General features: G+C 42.4%; 1 protein-coding gene across 5 annotated transcripts in view; it reads right to left on the bottom strand.

Annotated features, from left to right (window-relative positions):
- STON1 (stonin 1) overlaps positions 1-27,426 on the bottom strand; it is a 55,483-nt gene that overhangs the window by 16,058 nt on the left and 11,999 nt on the right. The window contains exons 1-2 of one of the 5 annotated variants that reach the window (XM_074341113.1): positions 4,551-4,894; positions 4,107-4,165 (exon numbers count right to left, since the gene is read on the bottom strand). The exons of 3 other annotated variants lie outside the window; for them this stretch is intronic. The gene's annotated coding sequence lies outside the window, so the exon portion shown is untranslated. Of the gene's footprint in view, positions 1-4,106; positions 4,166-4,550; positions 4,895-27,426 lie in introns of those variants that run through there. One more of the 5 variants, XM_074341116.1, reaches the window with a different exon arrangement.

Below are 27,426 nucleotides of genomic sequence, written 5' to 3'. Positions count from 1 at the left end.
TATATCGTTATTCCCATTTCATAGCTGAGATTACTCGGGTTTAGAGTCATTGCCTAAAGTCACCCAGCTGGTAAGAGGCAGAGCTAGGGTTTTGTAAATAATGGCCTTATTGGCATATAATTCATATACACAACATGACAATTTACTGATGTTTAGTTCAGTGATTTTCACAGAGTTGTGCAACCAACACTACTATCTAATTCCAGAATATTTTTCTCAAACTAAAAATAAACTCTCTACCTATCAGCAGTCACTCCCCATTCTCCACCCCACCACCCCCCAGGCCCTGGCAATCTACTTTCTTTTCCTTTGAATTTGCCCAGTCTGGACGTTTCATTTAAATAGAACCTACAACATGTGGCCTTTTGTGTCTGGCTTCTTTCACTTAGCACAATATTTTCAAAGTTCATCCACATTGCAGCATGCATCAGAACTTCATTCTTTTTTGTGGCTGAATAGTATTTCATCATGAGGATATCCCATATTCTGTTTATCCAGTCATCAGTTGAGTGATACTTGGTTTGCTTCTATTTTTTGGCTATTAATGAATAATACTGCTATGAACATTTGTGTACAAGTTTTAGTGTGATCATTTCTCCTGGATATATATCTAGGCTTGAAAAGAACCAGAATTTGAACACAGAACTTGAGAGCTTCATCCCGATCTAATACAACATAAATTATTGAGGTTTTTCTAATGACATCGGAGGCCACGAGCTGGGGGCTGGGTGATCCAAATGCTGGTTGCTGCCCCTCACAGGCTGCGTGCTAAGCCCCTCCGGACTTTCAGCAATTAGAGCAGAATAATCTCTGAGGTCCTTCCCAACAATACAATAATTCTGTGGTGGTTGACATCCAAGTGAAATTTTTTTGTCTCAAAAGCAGAAATTGCTTTTGTGTTACCACTGGCATACCAAACTTCTTGACCAAACTTCCAAACTGACAGAAAGTAAAACTCCATGAGGTCTACTGACGTGAAAACTCAAAAATGTACTGGAAGAAAGCCCATGAGAAAGGCATATTTTTCTCCCTCCAGTCTGCTTTCTCGCCTCTCCTTGTGGATAATGAAGGCTAAACCAATGCAATCACTCAAGCCTGGAAAAGAGCCAACACAAAGAGAGAGCAAGGGCCTGGGGCTCCACTGGGGACAGGGCACGCTCAGTGTTGCCATTTGCTAAATCCGCACATTCCTGGGGGCACAAATACACACAGTGGAGCAGCAGCCCAGGCCGGCTGGCTCTCTCTGGGGGGCATTTGACTGTCACTGCCCTTGGGCTGGAATTGCCATAAAACACTTTCCCTTCGAAGCTGGAAGAGCAGTTTTGACAGGATGCAGCCAGGAGGCTCAGAGGCAGGAAATCAGCAACAATATTTCCTGATCCATCCCATCCCGCCCTCCTCAGAAGGAATCCAGCCAAAACAATTCTTCATGTAGGGTGAGAGGTTGTGTAAACATTTCCGTTAGTTGGGTTTATTAAAAAGAAAGAAAAAGAGAAGACCAAGAGAAGAAACAGTTCAGCTTCAGACTGAATCCTATTCTGATAGATACCAAACGTTTCACCTTACCCATTTTCCACTGGGAGCTTCAAAATTTGGAACAGTGATAGTGGTTTCCTTACAGTATTTGCTTATTATGAAAAAAAAAAGTGATTTCCATCAATCCCATTACTTTTTAAAGTGAACCTTGAACTTGAAATAGCACACCTTGCAAAAAAATCTATTTTGAAGGCAAAATCCATGCAAAGCACACACTTCACCCAATGCAAGACTCTTCCATAGGGAGGCACTCAGCAAATGTAAGTTTAATTCAACCAAACAGAATCGTGCCCAACAAGATCCCAAACCTATATCCCTTTCGAATAGGCAGGACTGAGATGCTGCTCTGGAGTGAGCGGCTAAGACTCCAGCTCCCTGTGGTCCAGGACACATTTGCTTCCCACTATGCTCCTCTTTCTTCTCTGTCCCTGTTGTGCCTTCCTTAATTATTCCTTTTTACACTTATTTCCATTTCTCTCTTACCTCTTTTGCCTCGTCCCTCTCTATCTGACCTCATCTTTCTACTTTAGTCTCAAAGCATTCCCTACCCCAGTGTTGTCCCAAAGCCAACAACTAGAATCAATTCCATCCAGCACTTTCCTTCTCTTTCCATCCCTCCTGATCCATCCCCACCCCCAGCAGGGAAAGGAGACCATGTCCTGTTCAGAGCCTTGGTCTCTCCAAGGCCCAGTGGGTCTCAGGGAGGGATAAGCAAGCTCAGAGTCAAGAGATCTGAAATGTGTCTTCTTTTAATCATCTGCAACTTTACCTCATCTACTTGAAGACACTGGAATCAAAAGTATTCAAGCAACAACATCTATTCAGCCTCAGTAATTTTTTTTTTTCCTGCATTGCAAGTGGAGTAGGATCTAATCATGTATCTATGCTTCCCAGAGGGCCCTGATTCTACATCCCTTTCACAGGCAACACTTCATTTAAACTTTATAACAATCCAGAGTGCCTCTGAGTACCTTCCCCAAGGTCAGGATCCGGTTAGTGGAGGGCTGGGAACCCAGGACTCCAGGCACTGGGTCCCCAGCTGCCTTCCTCTGAAGCAAAGTTTCCTCTGGTTCGACTCCCTGGCTTTTTCCCCAGCTGTGGATTCCACCTCACCCTACATGCCCTAATCCATTCAGAGGTCTGCTTTCAGTCAATCTGGATTATCCTAAAACTCCTAGAAGACAATTCCAGATAAACTTCAGAGACAGGGCAAGACACTAAGACTCCAAATGAGGCACAGACAGAAAAGGAAAATGTATTATGGTGGAAATTTCCAGAAATCACCCTCTGAGGTTTGAAGGTTTCTAGGGGAGTGTGTGTGTGCTCCCCCTTAAGACTATTAGACATTCTTTTCAGTTGCCTATTTTCAAAGCAGCACCAGAATCCATTGAACTTAAGAACAAATTAAAAGCAAATACACATACTTACTCACCGTGGGAATAATAAGGATGTAGGTAGACAGTGGTTTTCAACCTTTTACCTCAACACATGTGACAGCTGGCATCCAGAAGCCTAGCACATTCTCTTGGATGTACCAAGACTTCAACAACCCCTCAAATACTTACGGAAGCTCTAAAATGATTAATTATCCCCACCATTCCAAACGCTGGGTCAGTAAGGGAGGGCCCCAGGCCACGGCAAACATGAGAAAGGCTGTGCTCACACACAATTCCTGCACCCCACCCTTTCTTCCACTTAAGAAATCACACGGGAATTCTTATAGGGGTACTGTGGAGATTGTCATGAATTTATTCTAAATTACTTTCAAAGTAAATCTTGACCAACAGAAACACCTATTAAACATACTGCAAATTACTCACAATAAGCCTTATGAATAGGAAGCATTGGTATGAAAAAACGGTCTCACCAAAAAGAATATGGGGATATAATTTTTCAGATTATTGTAGGAAAAATTCATATATTCTTTGAGAGTCAGAGGGAAGCTTTTTCAAGGAGGGGCCATGTCTCACTCAGCAGGGCATTTTCCACACTGCCTAAATATCAGCTCAATGCATTTTTGATTGAATCATTTTAAACGGTTTTTTTAGTTTTCCATAAAGTAGATCTCTATACTGCCCTCCCCAGTTCACAGAATCACTGAATTTTAGAGTTAGGCAGAAATGGGAGGTATTCTGTTCAATTAACCATACCAACAAACATTTATCAAGTACTTACTAGGTGCTCATGCTATGCTAAGGACTGCATGCGTATAATCTCATTTAATCTTTACAACCTCATGAGGGGTCAATGCGATAATATGATAAAATATATAATTATATATTACAATATAATAATGTCATCATTTTTTTTTAGAAAAGGAACATAAGGCTCAGAGAGGTTAAGCTACTTGCCTAAAGTCACCTAGCCAGTTAGAGGCAGACCTGAACTGTGACCAGGTCTGTCTGATCCCAAAGCCCCTGCTTGACAGTATCCACCACCCCAGAAGTCCCAAGAGATCCAATGAGTGGCTGGTGTCACCACTCCAGCCTTCACTAAGGAGAAAGTTCCAGGGCAGGAGCCTTCACTTCCTGGAGCCAGGAACTCTCTAAACGGGAGGACACTGTTCTCACCTGAAAAGAGCTTGTTTCTCCACAAAGACCAGCTCAGGTGTCTGCCCCGGGACAGCAGGCTGTGGGGAAGACATACTCTGAGACAGCTGTTCTCAAGAACCACAACAGCTCGGGGTGCAATTTGGGTCAGTTCTGAGAGTGGCTTTCCTAACTCAGCCTGCCCTACTCTGTCCCTTCTCGACTGCATCATCTAGCCATCCCACCCTTAGTTGTGAACAGTTTATCAGACTTGCTGCCCAACAGATTCATTGAGGTCCACCCTCTCTTCTGATGACAATCTTGGTACACTAATTCCCCAAACTCTGCATAGCTCCCTACATCTGTCCTTCCTTCCATGTCATCTCCACCCCCCTCTATTCTCAAGGGTCTACTTCTGTTGTTCTTGGCAGTTTTCCTTTGCTTTTCTTCAGAAACCATTTAAATCAAGTAAATATGAAGTTCTACCTTTTCCTGCAGATCGTCAAAATCAGATTAGTGGCATTTGGTTGTTGAATCGGCATTCCAGGTGGTTGGCAGCTGCAGACTCTGTCCCCACTTCAGCATGTCACCTTGGAGACCACCACCCTCTGGGTGACCTCTAGGGTCTGGCTTCTCCGTCTCTGCCAGGTGCTGGGAGAGCACTGGGGCTGAAGAGGTATTCAGCAGAGCTCAGGGAAGCACCACTGACACCTAGCAGTAGCCTCCCACTCTCAGTCCCGCCCCAAGTGTCAGTGTTGAGCTCCCTCCTACTCAAGCCCCACGACTACATCTGGACCCTCAGCAACGCCCTCGCCTCTGCAGAGGGCTGAATTCAGTCCTTTATGCCTGTGACTTTTTTGCTGTACAGCAAAGCTGCATAATCTAGAGAAAGAATGTCTTCATGTCAGTTTCTGTGTGGTTTCACTGGCTGCTCCCCAAGTAAGGAGTTCTCTGACTCTTCCCAGTGCTGGACTCCAAATGCAACAGTGGAATTGGGCTGGAGCTGCATTTGGAAAAAAAAAAAGAAAAAGCCTCCCTCTTGTTTTGTGTGGCTGGAGGTCTGCCATCTAGCTACCCTCCTTGCATTGTGAGATGTATACCCCAGAAACAGAGCCAAAGGCAGGGACAGCCCTGTGTGCAAAATGCATGGATGAAGAATTTTCTCAAAGGTTTGCTGTGGAACTGTTTAAAATATCCTTCTAGAATGTTTCCCTTTAAAGGGAAAACTAAGAGCTTGAAACAGAAAAGAATCATAAGACAACACAAAACTCCAAGTGCAGTGAAAACCTTTGCAGAGCACACCTTCAGCTTAAGCTGCAGGAGAGGTGCCCACTGCGTGTACTGCGTGTATTACTAGCACATATGCTCTGCAGCCCATAATATTTAATCACAAACATGTGTGGCATTTATAGTTCAGCTGTGTGACAGGAAATACCATTTGTAAAATATTAAACCACAGCAAAACCTGTCCATGCCTTCCAATATTATCTATGCTGGTTCCCTCCTACACATGGCTGACAGCTGATGACTGTAAGGTTAAAACCTAAAAACCAGGGACCACACTTATAACCCACAGTCCAGGACTGAGCATCACTCTGTACTGGTGGTTCTCAACGAGAGCCATCTAATTCCCCAGGGCACGGATGGCAGTGTCTGGAGACACTCTCGGTCGTTACAACTGCAGGTAGGAGGATGCTACCGGCATTCAGTGAGTAGATGCTGCGGAACACCCTGTAATACACAGGCCAGCCCCACAGTAGAGAATTCTCCGGCCGGCCCAACGGAGCAGGAGTGCCACGGTTGAGAAATCCTGCTCTATATTGAGGTCAGAAAGCTGAGTGTGGGGAGCAGGGTGTCCACCCTCCTGCGTGTGTCTGCTTTGTGGACAGTGAATCAAGGCTTCAGTTCAGTGATTTGCCTGAAGTGGCACAACCAGAAAAGGGCACTGTCAGAATCGAACCCCCAAATCTCATGCTCTTTCCACTACACCACACTGACAGCCCGAGCAAGAATCAGAATAGGAGAGAAGGCAATAAAGGAATATTTTTAAAAGGAGATTTGACAGGACACCAAATGGGATCTAGAAAACAAGGCAAAGCACGAGTCTGGCACTTAGAAAAGAGAGACACAGGAAGGGCAGGAAGAGGAGCTGGGTTTACACATGTCTGTCAGGTCCGAGTATGTCTAAAGTGGAAATACCCAGCAAAGAGCTGGAGACACGAGACAGTCCCCAGAGAGAAAACTGGGGCCAGGCATGTAGAACTGGAAGTCTTCCTCCGCGAGGTGAGATCCAGACACAGGAGAGAAAGGGAGAGGCCACGTGGCGCCCAAAGCTGAGGACTGAGCCACTTTACAGGAAGAGGAAAAGAAACAGAGAAAGGAAGATATGCCTGAGAGGCCGAGGTAAAACCAGAAGATGCAGGGATCCCTGCCTCAGGCAGAAAGAGTGTCCTGACGGAGCTTTGAAGAGCTGCAGAGGGCCGGACAATAGAGACAGATGGCCTTTGGATTTAGTGATTTGGTCACCGGTGATGGGGTGGGGGTGGAGTGCGGATGCTGGGGTCCCTGGGCAGGGCTGGGCTCAGCTCTCTGTACCTTGGCTACCCCACAGCCTCCTCCCAGATCCCAGGTCTCTGTAGCTATGAGGTTGTATTGTTTCCCAGAAAGACTGATTTCTGGCAGCCCGAGTAACAGCCTGTCCCTTCATTACCCTACCTACTTCTGATCTGGGAGCACAAAAGTGCCCCAGGGCCTCCCACTCTCTAAAAAATCCAGCCCACCCCCTGGCCGGGGAAGGAGGCAGACAAGTGAGCCTTCGTGCAGGAGAGGGCCTGCAAACAAGGCCTGCTTTCAGGGCTGCCTTCTGGTATTTCTATCCCCGGAGGAGGGCGTCTCCAGTGGGAAGAGCACGGTGCTTGTGAGCAAGGGCATTATCTCCACAGGGGCCCGTGGAGCCGGGCTGGGGTTGGAGGCTCTGTGGTTATTAGATGGCAGCTCATGGGCTTGGATTCTGAATTCTCAAAGGAAACCACGAAAAAGATGTGGAATAAAGTTAGCTGAAGGGGGCTGGGCTCAGATCACACATCTTAAATATGCAAATCTCCTCTTCCCCTTCCCCACAGGCCCACAGGACCTCCTGAAGATAAGCAGAAAGTCCCCTGGAAGTTTAAAGAACTATCAAGAGGATCTCTGTCTGGACTTAAATATTTAGTGGTGGGGGGACCAAAATCAACCACTTTGCTATGAAAATTGGTCAAGTAATTTATCTTAATTACCATGTAATTGCTTCTAGTGTTTTGAGAGGAGGCGGTAGCTTAATGGCCCAGAAAGGCTATGTAACGCTTTAAAATGTGACTCCTTCCCACAACACTAATCACGCTGACTGCAGATCAGAACAGTACGGATGAGACATTAAGGGCAACCATCTGCCAAAAGAGATGCAGGACCTCGACCCTTGGAGGCTGGGGTTTGGGGAATGTCTGCCAAATGTTCTGGTCCAAATTCTTATCCCACACATCCCCTGCTCAGTCATTTAGCAAATAGGTTACTGTGCCTTCTAAGTGCGAGGTCCTGGGTGAAGCACCGTGCAGACAACAGAAATGATCAAGACGTGAGTCACTGGCCATCTGGGAGGTGTGAAGAAGGGCTTAGAAGTTAGGGAGATTTGGAATCCCAGTCCTGCCACTGACTACCTGTGTGACTGGGGCAAACTACTTTAATTCCCTGAGCCTTAGTTTCCTCAGGTTTGAAACAGGATAATAATAGTTAATATTTAGGGTTTGTTCGGGGCTGAATTTTATCCCCACAAAATTCATTCTTAACCCCCAGTACCTCCGAATATGACTATGTTTGGAGATGGGGCCTTTACAAAGGTGATTAAGTTAAAATGAGGCCGTTAAGCTTAGCCCTGAGGCAATCTGGATGGGGTCTTTTCAAGAAGAAATTAGGACCCACACAACAGGGATTTGAACAAACAATGAAAAAGTCATGTGAGGACACAGAGAGAAGGTGGCCATCCATAAGCAAGGGAGAAACCCAACCTGCCAACACCTCGATCTTGGACTTCCAGCCTCTGGAGCTGTGAGAGACACATTTCTGTTGTTGACGCCACCCAGTCTGTAGTGCCGTTATGGCAGCCGGAACGAACTAAGACAGGGTTCTGGCACATACTGAATAAAGTAACGTGTATAAAATGGTAGGTGCATGGGGGAGACCATAAGGAGAGACTGTTATTACTGCCGATTCCTGCTCCCAATGCAACCGAGCAGGACCCTTTGGAGCCTTCCCCAGACAGACCCCTCCCCCCATGTCTTCTGTCTGCCTCTTCGTAGAAAAGCTAGTCTCCCCCAAGTCAAAAAGCCTGATTAAAAGGATGTGAACATGTAGTGACAAAAGTAGCAACTGGGCTAGAACTAGTGACAATTTAAACAGTAAATCAGCCATATGGCAGTCACAAAATCACTAGTGACTGAAATACCTGGATAACTGTATGTGATGCACATTTCCTGAGTTGTTTTACAGATGCTAAACTGCCACCCCCACCATGGAAGAAGTTAACTACTTGATAACCATGAGCACGCAGCCCCAAGACCGGCTGGAGCCTGAGAAGTGATAATGTTAACCCCTGTGACACTACCCTGTTACCTCACCATCAACCAGTCAGAGAATTGTGAACCAGGTGATCACACATCGTGCAACTCTCCTTCCTCGCCTGGCCTTTAAAAATGCTTCCTTGAAACCCATCAAGGAGTTTGGGTCTTTGGAGCATTAGCTGCCCGTTCTCCTTGCATGGCCCTTGCAATAAACCTTTCTCCACTCCAAACTCTGATGTTTTGGTTTGTTTCGCTTCACTGTGCATCAAACACACAAAGTTGGATTCACAACACTAAGGTGTTTATAACCTGGCAGGAAAGAGAAGAGAAAACGACAAATGACAGGCAGAATACGCCCACCCTCCTGCACTAATGTGCACTGGGAGGGTCAGAGAGGACAGCCCCAGCTCAGGGGCAGGAGGCTTCCTCGGGAGGGGGCATCTGCTCAGGCAGAGACACAGGGCAGCAGCTGAGGCATTAGTGATCATACCTTCTGCCATGTTTCTGTGCATCTGGGTCACGTGCCAGTTGACACCAGCATAAGGGAATTTCTCCTGCCTGACTTCATCCATTCCACTGAGAAGACACAAATCCAGTTATACGCACGCTGATCATCGCTATGGCAGTTCTCTTCTCTGGCTGCCCAAACTGGGCCACAAGCCACGGAGATGACCTCAGAGGTGATCAGGGCTGTGTGTGTTCTCCAAATCAAATGCATTTTGGTTTATCTGTGTCTGTCCAAGGCTGTTGCTGACCACCAAGCTCACCTAGCAATGTCCACATCAGTGGGAACACAGAGGCAGGAAGCACTGACTTACGGAGAACACAAGCATGTTTGCTTCGATTCTCGCCACTGCCAGGAGTTCCGTGAATGCTCACACGTATAAATGTGCAACCAAAACTGACAAAACATTGTAAAAACGACTATACTTCAATAAAAAATAAAAATAAGAAAATAATAATAATAAAAGAAAAATAAATGTGCAACAACTTGAGCAATTCCAAGAATAGGGAAAGATTTAAAACATCATTCATTAGTAGAGTACAGGGAACTATATTCAATACCTTGTAGCCTATAATGAAAAAGAACACAAAAAGGAATATATGTCTGTATATGTATGACTGAAACATTATGTTGCACACCAGAAATGGATGCAACACTGTAAACTGACAAAACTTCAATAAAAAAAGAAACAAAATAAAAAACAATAATCATGCATTAAGGTACTAAATATAAACCAAGTATAGATCAACATTTACTTGGGCTCTTAGTCTCAAAGGCAGATATCACACACAAAAATAATATTTGTGTCTCTAAATTCACAGGGAACGTGTACAAAATATTTGTGAATTTAATCACATTTTGAAGGTCATTAAAGTCTTCACGAAGAAGAATTTTGCACTTAGATCAAAATCTGATTGGAAACATGTAAATGGATGCAAATGAATGGATTTGTCGACATTCTCAGCAACGGGTGCTAGTGTATATTTCAACTTTGGGAATGTCTAAGTCTCAGCCTGGGGCACTCGAGCCTGTGGCAGAGTGGCATCCTTCCTTCTGACTTTGAGCCCTCATTTTTTTTTAAATTTTGTTTAGTTATAATCAGTTTACTTACAATGTTGTGTCAATTTCTGGTGTACAGCACAATTTTTCAGTCATATATGAATATACGTATATTCATTTTCATATTCTTTTTCACCGTGAGCTACTACAAGATCTTGTATATATTTCCCTGTGCTATACAGTATAAACTTGTTTATCTATTCTATATATACGTGTCAGTATCTACAAATCTCAAACTTCCAGTCTGTCCCTTCCCACCCACCTCCCTGAGCCCTCATTCAAATGAGTAACTTCCAGCCTCCCCACAAAGCACTCCAGGTGCCTCTGAATAGCCCTGCCCAGCGAGGCCCACGTGCCCCGACAGAGCCAGCCCAGCACAGCAGGGGCTCACCCAGACTCTAAGATGCTAGTGGCCTCCACTGTACACCACCCTGGGCTCTGCTCTCTTGCCACACCCATCTCTCCACCAGACCTTCATACCACTGCTCACAGCACACAGAGGTCTGTGGTGGGAGGTCCCCACAGCTGTCTGCCCTGCCTGGGAGCCAGGACACCAGTGTTTGGGAGGTTTTTTTTCCAACTCTGCTTCTCTCTAGCTCTGTAAAAACAAGTCACTGCTGTGAAGTGGTTTCCAAGGGCCCTTCAAACTCTTAACAATCTTTGAAGATGAATTCTCCCCAAAAGGGGTCTGCAGAGATCTGTGCCTCCCTGAAGACCCCTTCCTACTTAAACACTTTAGGGCTCCTGCAACCATGCTTCAGGCTGGAAGTTTTCCAAAGATGGTCACAGCAGTATCTCCTATCTAATGCCCTTCTTTCTGAAAGGTCACCTTGTCCCTCTTGCATTGAGAAGGGGGCTCTATTTCCCCTCATTTGAATCTAGGGGTGGGCCTTTTACTCCTCTAACCAATACAATGTGGCAGAAGGGACACTGTGACAATTCTGGGCCTGAGCTGACCCAAAAGCTGCCATTTCCTGCTTGCTGGAGCCCAGAGCCACCACATAAGAACCTGGCCATGGAGGGGCCACACTGAGGCACTATCTGGGACATCCAGCCACTTGAACTTTCAGTGACTAGGCCCCAGTTACCATCTGACCACAGTGACATGAGAGACCCTAAGCAAGAACCGCCCAGCTGAGCCCAGTCAATCCACGAACCAGGACAGGGAATATGAAATTGTGGTTTTAAGCCTCTACAGCTTTTTGTGGTAAAATATACATAAACATAAAATTTACCCTTTTAACCCTTTTTAAGTGTACAGTTCTGCAGCAGTAAGTATAGTCACATTGATGTGAAGCCACCATCCATCTGCAGAACTTTTTCATCTTCCCAAACTGAAACTCTGTATCCATTAAACACTAACTCCCCATGCCCCCACCCCAGCCCCTTGCAACCTCTGTTCTGTTTTCTGCCTCTGTGAATCTGATGATTCTATGTACCTCCTGTAAGTGGAATCATACAGAATTTGTCCTTTTGTGACTGGCTTTTTTCACTTAACATTATGCCTTCAAGGTTTATCCATGTTGAAACATGTGCCAGAATTTCTTTCCTTTTTAAGGCTGAAAAACACTCCATTGTCTGTGTATACCACGTTCTATTTATCCATTCATCCATCCATGTAAACCTCTACACTTTGGAGTGGTTTTCTGCAGCAAAAGATCATTGGAGCAAGAACAATGCAGCCCGAGGGCAGCAGAGCCAGGCTCCCAAGGCAGACGTCGGGGCCTGGAGAGTGTGGTAGGAACACAGAGCACCAGGGCACCAGCCCCCAGAGCAGGTGACTGGCCAGGAATCCAGGATGGAATTCCCAACAGCACTTGTCACAGCGGGCTGGGTATCTCCTGGGGGCTCCATCCTAGGCTGGAAGCACCCACCCCCCCAGGGCAGGACCTGATTCATGGCTGGGTGCCCTGCCCTGGCACTGGCTAACAGGCCCAATAAATGGTTGGTGAATGAGTGAAAAATGTACCTGACACTGAAGCCAGGTTCTGACTCACCCTAAAGTTTCTCACAGGCTTCCAGGAGGGCAAGAACTGTGCCAAGGAAAATGCAGGAGAGCAGCTACTTCTGACTGAAAAGGAAAGGGGTGGGGGGTGGGGAGAAGCAGAAAGACATTCTGACGGGATAATTCACAGCAGGCCCGGGCTTCCCAGGAAGCTCAGTCTCCATCGAAGCACCCATCCCGACCTAGGGACGGGCAGGGCCTTCACCATCCAGAGGTGAGGAGGCCCTATTAGGCATCATGTGCCAGGCATGAGGCCAAGCCAACAGGACGAGGCCCCTCAGGGATCAGTCCTGCTCAGGGCAGTAGAGCCTCATGTGCCCATTACAGGGGCAGGGGCAGGGGCAGGGCTCAGAGGGGCTCAGCCCATGCTCACTGTCCAGGCTGTGGGGGTGGGGCAGGGAACTGGGCTGTGAGCTGAGTTGCATTTTTGAGCCCTGGGAGCTTTGAGACAGCGATCTTCCTTCACTGCAGGGAGACCCAGGGTGGTTGCACGATGACTCCAGCCCCCTCACCATAACCACTTTGCCAAGGGAACGGGCCCATTCTTCCTGAGGCACTGCTCCACCTGGCCACTTAACAGGGTGCCCGCCACAGGCCACGATGCACCAGACCAGGGACATAAACACCAAATCTAAGAAGAGGACTTGTACCTGGTTGACTTAAAGAGCAAGTGCCACCTCTACAAATGCCCACTTGCGGGTTTAGCAAAAAGGGCTCAAATCGCATTTCAACTCTGCATTTAGGTTTGCCAGCCTCTAAAGATAAAGTGAAACCTTGGGTAATAACCACAAAGATGTTTTTCTCTATTTCTCTTCAAAGCATACATATACCTCAAAGGTTGGAAACTGCTCACCATGTAGAAAGCAGTTATAAGTACCAGTAAAAGGACTCAGAAAACATGGGCTTGGGAGTTGGCACAGCTTCGAAGTAACTGGGGGCAATTTGAGCGAATCAATTACCCTCTTTGGGTCTCAGTTTCCTGAGCCACAAATGGAGGAAAATACTATGTATCCCCATGGCTTGTTTAGGTACATTAATAAGAATAAATGTAAATGAGACATGTAGAAATAGATATGTAGACAGATACAGACACAGATATAGACATGAACATGGTTATAGACACAGACACATATGTGAAGTCCTCATATGAAAAACCGTAACTATGTTAGAGGTTTACTTATGTCCAGTGGTGCCTGCTGATACCTGCTGAATAAATGGTCGAATAAGACAAGATTATGACAAGCCTCACATTTGGTGCAAGCGGGTCCATTGTCACACTTCAGAACCCTCAGCTAGTGTACCTACCAGATCCAAGAAGGCCAACCGTCTCCCCAGGAGGCCAAGCCCTACTCCCCATGTCTTAACAACAGACACCCCAGCCTCCATGCTTCCTCCCAGCAGGCCTTCTATTCTCCCCGCCACTTGGATGGAGTTAATCTTCATGGCCTGATCTCCATGGCCAGAGCCTGCCCCTTGTCCCTGCCCCAGATCCCCCCTCCAAACATAACATGAGGCCGCTTCTTGGGCCAACTGCCAAACACAGAACTCTAGGTTTGCCCCCAATGGTCTCCACTGCCTTTGGTACCAGATGGAAACAGCTGATTCCCTTTCCCTGGTTTTGCAGAAGCACAACCACATGGCAGATTTGTGGCTCGGGAGCCAGCGTGTCTGCTCAGGGCCTCCTCCTCACACCTCAGGCCTGGACTCCACCTGTGACCTTCACCTGCAGAATGAGGCTCCACCTCAAGGGGCTTTGGGGAACACCACATAAGGTGAAAGACTTGCATGTTTCTTTGAAACATACGAAGCCGTCCATAAGTTCTTTAGCCTTTGTCATTCTTGTTAGTTTATTTCTGTGTGTTCTCTAAGTCTCTAGAAGGATTGGTCCCTGGGTAAATTCTTTTGGTACAGTGACCACACACACAGAGAAAAGCTCGATGCTCTTTGTGATTCCAGTGCTATGCCTGGAGTGTGATCTCCGGGACAGAGATGGGGACGGAAGTCAGGAAACCCAGTTCCAGCCTCTTTAGCTCTGCCAGTAAATTAAGTGCATCACTTAACCAATCTGGGCAATTTTCTTCACATGCACAATGGAGCTGACAAGCCACCCACATTCCTATTCACCAGGATATCAGGAGGGCAAAGAACTTGAAAAGAAAAACACTGCACAAGTAGAAATGTCACAGTAATCATTGGGCATGGAGAGTTGAGAAAGAAAAGATGAAAAAGAAAAAAGAAAGGGGAAAAGAAACACAAGAGAGAAAGCATTTGGAGTGAAATGGGAGGCTCTTGAGAAGGTGGGGATGAATGCCATGGAAGTTCCCGGGATGGAGAGTCTCCCCCAGGCCTGAGAGTCAGTGTCTAGATGAGAAGATTTATCACAGGGACATCTGAAATCCCCTCTCAGGTGGAAGGAAATGAAGTCCGTACACCACCCGAGGTGGCACAGGACACACCAGAATTGCTGTTTACTCTTATAGCTCAGCACAGAGTGAGAAGATAGGTGAGAAATTGAGGTCCACTACCTGCAACAACTGTGCAATGTCCCTGGAGAGGCCCTGGCCGCTGGCACATGAGCTCCAACCTATGTGCTCCCCTTCAAGGGGGACTTTCAAAAAATGAAAGAGTTCCCAAGGGCTGGTCACCCGCTAATCACAGTGGGGTGTGTTGAGACCACATCACAGAAATCTGGTTATGAAATCTGGAAGTGTTTCTCCCAACAAGATCTGGGGGAGGCATGCGAAGCAACCGCTCAAATTCATGGCACTTAATGAAAAGCAGCTGGGTGTTTGACTTTAATCCTTCTGATAAAGACTGAATCTAGAATGTTCAATAGGCATTAAATATCTTTTCTAACAGTTTGTGTGACAGATGAGGAAACAGAGGTCCAACGAGGTAAGTCATCCACTCAGGTTAACATGGCCAAGAAGATGAACATGAACTCTAATCTTCGGTTTTCCAGGCCCACATTCTTTCTACTGCAGTTGAGAGGAAGTGAGGCTCCATTGTGGCTCTCAGAACATTTTGGAGTAAATCTTTAGTAGTGTGTGTGTATGTGAGTTCATTCTTTCTTTGACTCAAAAGACATTCACAAGCACATACCATGTGCTTTGCAAATACCCCAGTAAGATGTGGAGTAAGCTTCCATAGGGATCTACACCTTGGTGCGCATGCACATGCAGAATTAGTTCATTCTTTCACGCATGCTCACATTCACTCAACAACATGATAACACCCTTAACACTAAACTGTGCAGTGGCACAAGTGAAAAACAGTCATAGTCCCTTACCCCAGGGCATTGTCCATGTAGCAGGGACAATTCTCAAATGTTATATCAATGTAATAAAGCCCAATGCAGGGTATTGTGGTACTTAATTAAGCCAGATGGTTAATTAAGATTGGTGCCAGTGATGGTAGTAGTGTCCATAATTGTGCGAGGACTAAAGCTGCTGATCCTGGTGGTTTGAAAAAGCCTTAGGAAGAGCAGACTTCTGAGCTGCATTCTGAAGGCTGACAAGAATTGATCAGGCAGGACAGAGTGGAGAGAGCTGGGTGTGGGTGCAAAGACAGGGAGGCAGGAGAGAATCTGATTCTGCAGGTAGATGGGCATGGCTGGAGCCGGGAGTTAACATGGGTGATACACTAAGAGAGGCAGACAGGTGGGTAAGGTACAGAAACCCTTCTGTATCGTGCTAAGGAATGTGATTTTATCCTAAAGGCAATAGGATTCAGTGAAAGAATTTAGAGAGAGCGTAAATAGGAGCAGATAAGAATTTTAGAAATAAAGTTCTAACAGTGGAGGATGGACTGGAAGGTGGTGAGGCCAGAGGCAGGGAAACCAGATAGTTAGCTATGGCAGGAACCCAGGAAAGAAACGAGAGTTGAACCTGATGGATCTGCCTACATGCACGTAGTTTTAAAGGCAGAAATACAAGGAGAGAAGAGATTGTTTTTCATGTACATCTCTCGTGGCCTGGGGCAATTTCCCCAAAGCTTTGCAGAACCACATCACCTTCACAATTCTTCACAATTCTCCACAGTGATGTGGTGGCACCAGAAGGTGATGTCAGCTGCAGCATCAGCACCAGTTGTGATGTGTAGGGGCCTCAGGCAGAGCAGCTGCTCTGTAAGTGGTGGCTGCCTGCATGAGCCACATATATCAAAAGGGGGTGGGGATGGACAAGCCCGAAACAAAGTAAGGTCAGGGCCCCCAGTGCATGAATAAGTCAGGTCGGAACAAGGCAACAGTGAGAAACAAGACAAACAGAAAAGTTCCAAGAGTTAAAGGAACCAATTCTGCACAGCAGCAGAGGGAGAAGAGCACGGACAGACTAGGTAACCAATTTTAAAAAGCCAGCATCTGTCTCAGGCGGTGACATCCTCCGGTGAGAGTTTGTATGCAGAGGGCAGTTGGGGGAGCCCTTGTGAGAACCGGAAAGGCGCCCCCTCTGGTCAGACCAACAACAAGCAGGCCACTTGCGGCGGAGTTCGCAGCCGTGTTCCCACCCGGGGCTGGGGAGAGCCTGTGTGCGCGTGCGGACGGGCACGTGTGAGCGGTTAAGCAGCAACAGCCGGCGCAGAGGGGAACGTGTGGGTGGCAATGAGGCCAACCTCAACACGCAGGGGGCTGTTTAAAGCTGGTAAACCCCATCAGGTGCGGTACAGAGCTATTCTCAACTGGGAGTTTAGAGTCTAAGATGAATGAAAAGAGGATGAGGTGGAAACCCTAAAATAATTTTCTTCCTTACGGAGGAAAAATGTTCATCTAGGTAAGTCTGAGCCTTCTTGGAATTGGAGGATTCTGACATTATCACCCAGTTCCTAGGAAAGCCTGGTCGCTATTTTTTTTTCCAAAATAATTTTTCTGAAAATCAAGAACACCTGACCACAAGTATGTTATTTATAATGACCCCCAATTAGGCACCTTCCACTGATGCCACGACTAGCAGAGGCACGGGGGATTTTCACAAAATTTACGGGGTTCTGCTTCAAGCCACAAACTAGTAACAGGTCTGGAGCTGCACTGGGAGGCTCTCAGTTGTAAAAATGAGGGATTAAAATATTTCTCTATGTTTGTATTAACTCTAAATTGAGGCCAACAAAAGCAAGGTTTGTAAGATCAATTACCTATCTTCCAGGGCCTCCAAAATGGTCCTGATTATGAGTTACCACGAGCTAGGAGGGGAAAAAAAGTTCAAAGAAATGAACAGAGGCCAATGTGTCAGCCAGGACTCTCAACTTCTGGGCTGCGGCTGTTTTAAATTAGATTCTCAATGCTGCTTCCATGAAAACTCTTGGCTTAGATCTGCAATGGAAAAGTTATTTTTGTGCTCTAAGCCACAGATATTTATATGGAAGCATATCCATAATTTCAATTATGTTCTGTTTTCTTGATGCTCTTTTCCTTCACTTCAGGACAGTCACAGCTATTATTATCTCTGATTAGACACTTGCAAAAAAGCTCTGGGTCAAGTACAGACTCCAAGGGGTCCGGATAAATGATTATTATAAAACAGGGAGATTTTAGGTCTTGTGAAATCCTTAACAAACAACTTCAGTTTTTCTATCCACTCTGGCTGCCTCTTCTTTGTCAATTCCCTACCCCCACCTGCCCCTCAGTGGCCACAGGCCTTCATGATCTCTCTTAGGAAAACCTAGTCCCAGAAGTAGTTCTATTTTTTACTCCTTATGTACACTCTCTGTGGTCTCTGCATTTAAAACGTTATATTCAGTAATGAAACAGGGTTTTCATCTCCTTAAAGAACAGGCGCACCATCAAAGAAAGCAAAGAGAGATTTCTGGTTAAGAGGGGCATGGTTCTTAAGTAACATAACTATTCTATAGAAAGGTCGATCTGTAGGTTGGGGGGGGGTTGCTATTAAGAGGTGGTACAGATGCAAAAACAAAATGGCAGAAATTCATCCAAGAGAAATCTAAACTGATGACCAAGAAAGCATATTGAAGGGGAGGGTATAAGCTCAGTAGTAGAGCACATGCTTAGCATGCACAAGGTCCTGGGTTCAATCCCCAGTACCTCCATTAAAAAATAAATCAATAAACCTAATCCCCCCCTCCAAAAAAAAAAAAAAAAAAACAAAGAAAAAAAAGAAAGACAAAAAGAAAACATATTAGGAGATGTTCCGTGGCCTCTCCCCAGAGATCTCTCTGGATAGAACTTCTGCAGCACAATCTTGGTTCAGAAGAAACAGAGCAGAGAAAAGGAGATGGTGGGAGGAGACTAACATTTGTGAGCGTTAACATATGCCAAGCACTTGGCCCATAGTATTTTCTTTTATCTCAATCTTCAGGAAAACATTTTGAGGTAGGTTTTATTATCACTGTTTTATAGAAAAGGAAACTTAGCCTCAGAGATGTTAAGTAACTTGCCCAAAGCCACTGCCATGGTCTGAATGTTTTTGTCTCCCCAAAATTCATGTGTTGAAACCCCAAGCTCCAAGGTGGGGCCTTCAGGAGGTGATCAGGTCATGAAGGTGGAGCCCTCATGAAGGGGATTCCTATAAAAGAAGGCTCAGAGAGCTAGCTCACCCTTTCTACCACGTGATCACGCAGTCAGAAGCTGGCTGTCTGCAACCCGGAAGAGAGTCCTCACCAGAACCATGCTGGCACTCTGATTTGGACTTCCAGTCTCCAGAACTGCAAGATGTAACTTTCTGTTGTTTAGGAGCCACCCAGTGTTTTGTTATAGCAGCCTAAACAAACTAAGTCACACACCTAAGTTAGTGGCAAAGCTTATATTCAAACCCAGATCTGCTTGACTCCTAAGTCCATTTCTTTTCCATTATCACATAGGACTGACATGAGGGCCAGAGAAGGCCAAGGATGACTGCAGGTTTGGTTTCCTTAAAAAAATAGGATGTAGGGGGCGGGCATGGGAAAGGTATGTCTGTATAGATATCTTTAAATATTATAAACAGGCTCTGCTCATCTTGATCAGCACTCCCAGAGCTGCTGTCAGCCACAAGCAAACAATCAATTGTTCAACGTAAACCTGTCTGCACTGTTAGAGACACAAGTAAACACACATGCCAACGGAGACAGAACATCATCTCCACAACCGAAGGGCACAGGAAGTTCTCCACAGAGGCTTTTCCTCTCAACACAGATAAGAGTTAGGGTGCTGGTTTGCCACGAGAAGGTTTTCATCTACTATAAAGAATATAAAGAACCACATTTGGGGATAGGAACAGTGTTTGGAAATTCAGATCTCTTGTGGACTGAGAACATATGGCCAGATACTGAGCAAGACACCACACCAAGGTTGTCCCCTGATGTGCAGAGTTAGCACCTGGTACTGTTAGGGCCTCTCCTCTGTTGCGTTCATTCAGCAGCATCCAGGAACTAACGTAGAGGCACTGACTTACTTGTATTCTACTTTACATACAGCAAAATAAAATAAACTTTAAAATCCCTAGCTAAAAACTTCAGTCAGTATGATAGGTTGGGTTGACACAAAAAACTACACCCTTCCAATCTAAACACTTCAAAATATGAACAAAACTATAACAACAAAAATATTAATATATAAACATAAATAAAGCAGAAATCTCTAGATACCAGAAATAAAGAGAGAAACCAAAGTAGGTCAATCAGTGGGAGCTGATGCCAAGGGGCTCATGGAACAATCCAGACCAGATAGAGGCCTGAATGCCCGGGGGCTCAGACTCTAATGCCTGCAGCGAAGGGAGTCCAGGTGATGGCCATCTTACACTGGGGGCTGTTAGTGAAGCATTTACATAAAAGTGGAGGTCATAAAGTGAAACAGTTCTAGAGGAACACCATTAGCCCATCAGAGGAAAGGGCAAGAAAGCCTGTCATCTGCTTGGGCCAAGAGAAAAAAATGAGTGACCTAAAAAAATCTGAAATCCAGGCTTGCACCACAGTGTGGGAACAAGGTTTAAGTGCATACTTTCAAGTTGTACAGGGCATATATGCCAAGACATTAACCAAACGGCTCGTTTGGAATGGGTGAAACCCAGAGAGGACGAGCAGAAGCAAATGTGAAATCACTTTACAAGGATATACTAGCAGTCTTAGGTAGACAGGATTTCTACGGAAAACAACTCTTGGCAAAGATGTAAGACAAGAGGAAATGAAACGTCATTAAAAAAAATTCAAAAGCAGAAATAACAATCTAAAAATATCTTTAAAATATTGAAAGAGAGAAAAAGGATTAGAAATTATAAGACAGAGGTAATATTTTTTAAAAAACAGGTAGATATCAAGCACCAAATAGAAAGCCTAGAAATAAAAATATATAGACATTAAATTAAAAAAAACAATGGATGGGTTGAACAGTAGACTAAATTCAGTTGAAGAAAAATGAATAACCTGGAAAACAGAACTGACAAAATCACTCAGAATATAGTTCAGAGATAAAGAGTTATATACAGCTGACCTTTGAACAATATGGAGTTGAAGTGCGAGGGTCCACTTATATGTAGATTTTTTTCAAGGGTACCACATAGGCCTCGGTTGATTCCAAGGATGTGGAACCACAGATTTGGATGAACCACAGATACGAAGGAACTGCACATATGAAGGGCCAACTGTATGTTATACGCAAATTTTCAATTGCGCAGAGGATCAATACCCCTAAATTTCCGCTGTTCAAGGGTCATGTAGTAAGGAAGAGAATCCTCAGACACGGAAGACTTACATGATAAAATGAGAAGGTTTAACATTCGCCTAATGGGTTTTCCAAAAGGAGAGAAGAGACAGCATGAGGGACTCAACATCAGTGTAGGGGCTTTTGTCTCTTAACATTCATTCCTGTATCTCTAGCACCTAGGAACATTCTCAATACACGGTAAGTGCTCAGTAATTACTTTAAAATAGATTTGTAGAGAAAACTGAGTAACCTTTAGATATGAAAACAGAGTCTTCAGATTAACAAGCACACTGAATTCCAAGTTGAATATTATAAAACAGACTGTACCTGGACACATTCTAATGAAAAGACACAACATGAAAGACAAAAAGCTGAGACTGAAAGTCTCCAAGAGAGAAAACAGATTACCTATAAAAGAATGACAAACTGAAAAGAGATTCCTCATAAGGAACATTTGAGACAAAAAGATAATGTAATAATATCTTACAAAATGCTGAGGGAAAAATATCTACTTAGAATTTTATACTTTGATAAATTATCCTTTCAAGAGTGACATGAATAAAGACAGTTTCAAAACAAACAAAACCAAAAATATCCACAAGATTAAGAGTACTGCCACTCCAGAACTTCACTGAAAAAATTATCAGTATGAAGAAAATGGACACAGAAGTAAGGAATGGTAAGCAAGAGGCAATGTGAAGACAAGAAATTGGTCAAGTTAAATAATAAATTTTGACAGTAAAAAAAAAAAAACAGTAGAAATAACAACATTAATGATTAAAGGCAGGGTGGGGAGAGGACTATACACAATGTGGGACTAAACCACTAGACCACAATAAGCAGGAAGATGGGAAGAGGGCAGACTAGATTTAAAGCCATCTAAGGCCACCGCATTGTTGAGAGGAAAACAGAAACTGATTAACTTTAGATTTTGTTAAATAAATGCACATGTTAAAAATTTAAGGATAACTACTAAAAGAATACAAAAAGAATTTGTTTTTCAAAACAGTTGATGGAAAAAAAGTAGGAATATACAAAACTTGACCAATCTAAAGAAAACTATGAAAAGAAGAATAAAAGAAACAACAAAAAATAGTAAATAGGAAACACAAAAACTTAAGATGGCAGAAAGAGGTCAAATGTATATAAATTACAAAAAATGCAAATGTTTAGACTCTATTATTAAAAAGACAGATTTTCAGAATATAATGAAAAAGAAAATGAAGCTATATATAAAAACTGTTTCTAAGATTCACAGTTAAAATTATACAGAGAAGTTAATATAAAAGGATATACAAAGACACAAAAAACAGTAACTAAGAGGAAATACATATGGCAACATTAATATCAGATAAAATAGAATTCAGGACAAAAGCATTAATAGAAATAAAAGGACAGTACATAACAAAATAAGTTCACCCAGGAGAAATAACAATCATGAACTTGCATCAACATTGATGGATTACAGTGAGAAACTGACAAATTCACAGAGTGGAAGATTTCAACATTCCTTTCTCAGAAACTGAAGAGAACTCAGCAGGCAAAATTAAAAAATCAGGAAAAACATGAGAAATTTGAAAAACACAGGTAATAAGTTTGACCTATTAGACTGATATAGAATGTTGCATCCATCAAGCAGGAAGTATATTTTTCTTTTAAAGCACACATGAAATACTTGGAAAAATGTCTATGTAATTGGAAAGGATTGTTATTATACAGACCATGCTGTTCTTTCATAATGCAACTAAATTAGAAATCAACAATAATTTAAACAAAGTTTTTAAAAAGTTTTTTAGAAAGTTGAAAATGGAAAATTAAATAATCCATGGGTTAAAAAAGAAATGAAGTAAAAAAAATTTAGTCAAGTGGTAATGACAGTACACATATCAAAACTTGTGTGATGTTGCTACAGTAGTAAGTAGAGCTAACTCTACAGCTTTAAGATGCATTTACTGAAAAACAAAAAATAAATGAGCTAGGAGTCAACTCAAGTAGCTAGAAATGGAAAGAAGAAACAATACAAATAAAACGGAAAAAAAGAAATAAGAAACAAAAAGTATAGATAAGGAAGCTAGTTATTTCATAAGACTAGGTAGACTTCTATATTAATTTTTAAAAAGAGATGGCACAAATAAACAATAGTAAGAATGAAAAAGGGAATGTATGTATCTTAAGATATAGTCAATATTTATAAAAACCATATAAAAAAGTTATGAATAAGTTTATGCTAATAAATTTGAGAAACATGAAATGGATCATTAAAACAAATTATCAAAACTGAATAAAAAATAAATAGGAAAACTTAAATTCATCAATAATCATTAATGAAATGAAATTGTCAAGAACTTGACACACGTACCCTGGCTAAGCAGTTCAGATGATTTTACAATGAATTTTATCAAACTTTTAAAGGAACAGTCTCTACAATATTAAATATAGTGAACTGGTGCAATGTTTCTGATCTTAGGGGAAAGCATTCAGTCTTTCACCATCAATTATCATATTAGTTATAGGTTTTTTTGTAGGTACCCTTTAGCAAGTTCAGGGAGTTCCATTTCATGAGTAGTTTGATGAGTTTAAAAAAAAAAAAAATGTATTTTCTCTATCTCTTTCATTACCCTAAGATGTTGAATTACATTGATTGATTTTTTAATGTTGAAGCAAGCTTGCATTCCTGGAATGCATTCTACTTCATTATGATTTTTAAAATGTATCAACAAATATGACTGATGATATTTTAAGCATTTTCGTATCAGCATTCATGATGGATACTGGAATTCTATTTTTCTTTTCTTTTAAGGTCCTTGCCAAATTTTGGTATATTAGGTTGGACTCCAAAAGATCAGTGGGGAATGTTCTCATACCTGTTTTCTGAAATAGTTTGTGTACCATACGATATTATTTGTTCATTAAATCCTTGATAAATTTACCATTAAAAAATTTTTTAATTAAAAAAAAAAAAAACAGATAGTCTACCTCTCAGAATCTGCTTAAGAAAAATATATATGAAAGAGGAAAAGTTGACCAATTTATTTCATGGAGCTAGCTAATATAAACTTGATACCAAACAATGTAAGAACAACATTTTTTAAAAAAGAAAATTATAGACTAACTGTTCCACCTATGAACATTTGCAAAAACCCAAATAAAATACTAGCAAATGATATAGTTCATAGGATAAAAGAACATATATGTGTATACATATGCAAGTAATCTCCACATAATTGAATATACTCATATTATTTATCACACTATAATATTAAGAAAATTATATCACCTCATATAATTTACATAAAGATATTAAAGCATTACATAAAATCAACACTCAGTCATGATAAAATGTTTAAGTTGTTAAAAAACATTAATAGAGGGCAAGTCCCTAATTTAATAAAGAATATCTACTGAAACCTTAAGCAAACTTTATGCTTAATGGAGAAACTTTAACATAACTCATTAAAGACAGTAAGAAGACAAAGATGCTCGCCGTCACTGTTACTATTAAGTATTTTACTGGAGGGTCTAATCAATACATTAAAATAAGAAAAAGATATAGGTCATAAGGAATTAAAAAGAAATGACAAAATATTATTGTTTTGTGATTGTCTACCTAGAAAATTCAAGAAAATCTACACATAGACTCAGAACTAATAAGAGAAGTCAACTAGGATGCCACGTACAAAGTCAAAATTCAAAAATCAGGAAAGTTTCTATGGGGCAGCAAATAAGCAATTTCAAAATATAATAAGAAAATAAGATATCATTTATAATATCAACAAAACATTTAGAAAATAAAAATCGCAAAGTTGTGTAAAACATTTATAAGGGAAATCACCAGTCATCTTTCACCTGAATAAAAGGAGATGGGAAGACCTGATACCTTTGTAAAGGTGTTAGTTCTCTAGCATATAAATTGAACAAAATTTCATTAAAAATCCCAACATGATTTTTTGCATGTGTGCAACTAGACAAACTAATATTTATATGAAAGCCAAGAAAGCCAAGAAATTCTGAAAAAATATAAAAGTAATTGTAATGGCTAAAAATTATTGTGTGCTTCCATATACAGCAGGCACTATTTGGACATTTTGCATACATTATCCTTGAAGTGGATACTGTTATCTTTTGTACAGACAAGGAGACTAAGAGAAATTAGGAAACTTGCCCAAGGTTACTTGGTATTCTTAGCAGAAGCAGCAGACACAAGAAGACAATGATGTAATATGTTCCAAGTACTGAGGGAAAATAATTGTCAGTCCAGAATTCCACACTCATTCAAACTCTCATTTGTAAGAGCAAAATAAAGGCATTTTCAGGAATACAAATATTTTAAAGTTTACCAAAGACCTGTATGAAAGAACTTCTAAACAGACACTGACATGAAGATAAATGAACTCAGAAGGAAGGAGTGGGGTGTCAGAAGCAGCAGCCTCCAAAATGCATTGAATAAATAAAACAATATAAAGTAGGTGAGAAAGGTGGGACTAAGGAAAGTATACGTAAGAAACAGAAGGTGTATAATAAAGTTATTAGTTATTCAAAGTATAGGCCATAAAGTCTTATGCGTATGCTAGAAGTATAGGCCATAAAGTCTTATGCGTATGCTTAGAACCACTAAGTTGGTTCAGTGCTTCCTTTTGGCCATATAAGAAGGGAAATGTCAATTAAAGGATTCACAGCAACCCTAAGACAAAACAGACAAGTTGCTCACGAGTACTATTCCTGGCACTGAGACCACAAAGACATTCCTCATATGGTTAAATGGATACAAGAAGTAGGACTTTGGCCCAAGTATGATAATTTGCTTGTGAAAGAGGTCCTTGACTCTGACAAATTTTTTTCAACAAGGTGATTTAGAAGCATCAGCCTTCCAGAAATCTCTTCCTTGAAGAACAGATAAGATAAAGCCTCCTTCTTAAGGCATGTTATTTGAATGACCAGGTGTTTTAGACAAGCCCATCTTTCTGGAGACCTTTGCGTACTTTCCAGGAAGAGGATGGATAAGGTGACTTCTGGGCCTGGTTGCCTGTGAGGGGACATGGTGGTACAGCATGTGGGCTTCTGTCCCAGAGCTATCCCCAGAATATTTCCACCTCCACTAAACCAGTTCATCCTGCCAGTGCATGGGATCACCCACATAACCGGGCTTCCAAAAAAATAATTTATTATTGTACTGTCACAGTAATAAGCATAGAGAAGCAATAAGCTTTTCTTTTTCTCTCCTGTTCCATGGTAAATCCTTGACCTATCCATCCTGACATTCCATATAACACATAGGTAAGTGGGAGCCTGACAGCTTTCCCTGGGTCTTCCTGCCCATCTCACTCCTCTGAGAAGGCCAAGAACAATGAAAGCCCACATTGGTACAGCTCTAAAGACATAATTTGCCAATCTTTAAAAACTCTGCTTTCTACCAGGATTGCTGCAGAATCCCATGGGGTTCCTGGAACTTCAGGCTGGCTGGGAAGCCTCTAAGGAATTCTGGATATTTCTCATTGGTACAGCTGGCTCCCAAGGGAAGGTGAGCTACCCCTGACTAAGTCTGGAGCAATTTCCAAGGACTTCCAAAGAGAAGTGACAGTGGGAGATGGAAGAGGTGGGAGACAGAGACATTTTATAATTAATCAAAACTGATTCTTACTGAAGTTCTTACTAAAGCACAAATTACTTTCCGTTCCTTTTCTATTTTTCCTTAAAATAAAACTAAAAAAAATAAATTAATAATAATAATAATAATAATAATAATAATAATAATAATAATAATACACATGCAGGGAGATGGTAGACAGCAATGATTGAGATGTGTAGACTTTGGCCACTGACCCAAATTCAAGATTTAATTCTAGCATAGTGGTTATTCAACCTTCGCAAGTTTCTCCTCTGATTTTAGTTTCTGAATCTTAAATCATGAGAATAGTAGTACTTACCTCAAAGAGTTTTAAAATGAAATATGTATGTGCTTCATACTCAATAAATGTTAGCTATTACTATTGTTAAAAAGTTGAGAAATACAGGCAAGCACAAAGAAAATCAGAAGTACCTATAATCCCACCATCCATTTCCATGCATATAATTCCAATATTTTAGGGGTATATTTTCAAAGAGTGAGATTCAGTGCTTTCTATTTCATCGCTTGCTTTTAAAATCTAACATCCCTACCCTAAGCATGTCTACACAATTTGGTATTCTTGTACAACATGATTTTAAAAGGCCACATCATACTCCTTTAGGTTATTTTACTTCTTAATGACCTCAGCCCTCCTTCCTACTCTGCAGGTCCCACATCTTGTGTATTTCCAACTCACATGACCTGTCCAGATGATAGCTGGCTGCTTTCTATTGGCTAACTGGGAAGTAGCCTTCATCTCACCATCCAGACCACGGGCTCCTTCAATCAGGGACACGTTGCTAGCCTTCATTACATCCCCAGCACCGAGAGCAGCCTATCTGGGACTGTACAGCAAACCTTCGTGACTGATGGCAAACCTCCCAGTTTAACAAGATTCCACAAGGGGATACAAAAGCTGAACAACGCAGAAAGGCCATTTCTCTCCAAACAGCATAAGGTTATTTTC

This window comes from Camelus bactrianus, chromosome 15 (genome assembly GCF_048773025.1).
Source record: "Camelus bactrianus isolate YW-2024 breed Bactrian camel chromosome 15, ASM4877302v1, whole genome shotgun sequence".
NCBI lineage: Eukaryota > Metazoa > Chordata > Mammalia > Artiodactyla > Camelidae > Camelus > Camelus bactrianus.
Note: the sequence above shows the minus strand (reverse complement) of the source record. Positions and strands in the feature narration are given on the sequence as shown.